This window comes from Gossypium arboreum, chromosome 13 (genome assembly GCF_025698485.1).
Source record: "Gossypium arboreum isolate Shixiya-1 chromosome 13, ASM2569848v2, whole genome shotgun sequence".
Taxonomy (NCBI): Eukaryota; Viridiplantae; Streptophyta; class Magnoliopsida; order Malvales; family Malvaceae; genus Gossypium; species Gossypium arboreum.
The window spans coordinates 48,832,911-48,834,495 of record NC_069082.1 but is presented as its reverse complement, the minus strand read 5'-3'; positions in this window follow the sequence as shown (position 1 = coordinate 48,834,495).

The following is a 1,585-nucleotide window of genomic DNA, read 5'->3' as shown; positions in this document are numbered from 1 at the left end:
TATTTTGGTCATTTAGTTATTAAAATGAATTAAAAACAAAATTAAAAGCCAATTTTGTCCATCTTCTTCATTAGGCCGAAATTTCAAGGGTTCTCCATAGCTAGGGTTTGTTTCAAGCTTCCAAGCTCCATAGTAAGTGATTCCAAGCCCGCTTTTAATGATTTTTACGCTTTTGAGATCCGGTAACTCGATAAAGCTTATGTTAGCAATAATTTAACCTAGGGTTTATTTTTGAAAAATACCCATAGGTGAAATTTGTGTATTTTGATGTTTTATGATAGAATATGAAGTTTTAAATTATGTTAGACAACTTGTACTACTCGATTTTAAGCAAAACGAGTAAAGGGCTTAATCGGTAAAAATACCTAATAGTCACAAGTACATGTTAGAGTGAGAATTTGATGTTGCCATAGAAGAGAAAAGTGATCAGCATGTTGTAAAACATAAGAATAAGGAATAAAGTTTAATCCCGAGCCTAGGGGCAAAAATGTAAATATGCAAAAGTTTAGGGGTAAAATTGTAATTTTGCCAAAATTTGAGTTAAGGATTAATTTGATAATGTGAGTATTAAATAAGCTAAATGTGTTATTTTAGATCAAGAAAGACGTGGAATCGACCTCAATCGAGGAAAAGAAAAGATTGTGGACTAAATTGCAAAATCTTTGTATTTTGGTACCAAGGTAAGTTCATGTGTAAATAATGTAGCATAATTGTTATTTTTAAGTTATTGATATTAATTATGTGTTATGCTGAATTTTATTATGAAATGTATGCTTTGTGGTTAATTTCAAATAATATGTAAATTATGTGAACTACTTGTTAAATATAATTGTTACCGAGTATTGATTTCGCATTCTACGGAAGACGGCAAGGATAAGTGTTCGAGGAAAAGCCCGTTTGAACCTTAGGAATAGATTAGGATACAAGTGACATGTCACTAGGATGGTTGAGCATCCGAACTCGTTGAGTTGAGTCCGAGTTCACTTATGGATGCGAATGTCCGAACTCGTTGAGTTGAGTCCGGGTTCGTGAGATGTAACTAGGCATCCGAACTCGTTGAGTTGAGTCCGAGTTCACTTATGGATGCGAACGCCTGAGCTCGTTGAGTTGAGTCCGAGTTCGCTTATGGGCGGGTTACATGATTGCTTGATTGAATATGTGGCACTTATGTGCAAGTTATCCATGTATCCAATTATATTCGATGTGTTCAACGGGTAAAGTTCTACTCAAATGGAGGAAAATTTGAGATGTAAAGAGACGTATTGGTAAGTGATATGAAATGTATATTTTGGACAGGTATGTATTTAACCCTCGGGTTGAGTATTGATACAACCACGATAAGGTAATAAGATGATGAAGAATGATTAAAATGTGATATGTGTTTTAGTGATGTATGCTAATGTTGGTGGTATAACTGTTTGTTATGTTACTTATTATTTGCATATGAACTTACTAAGCATTTATGCTTACTCCTCCTTCTTACTCATTGTAGTTTTGGACAAGCCATTTCGAGTCGGGATAGGTCGAAGGCTCGATTACACTATCCGTAAGATTTTTGGTAAATGGCTTGTAAATTTAAGTATGG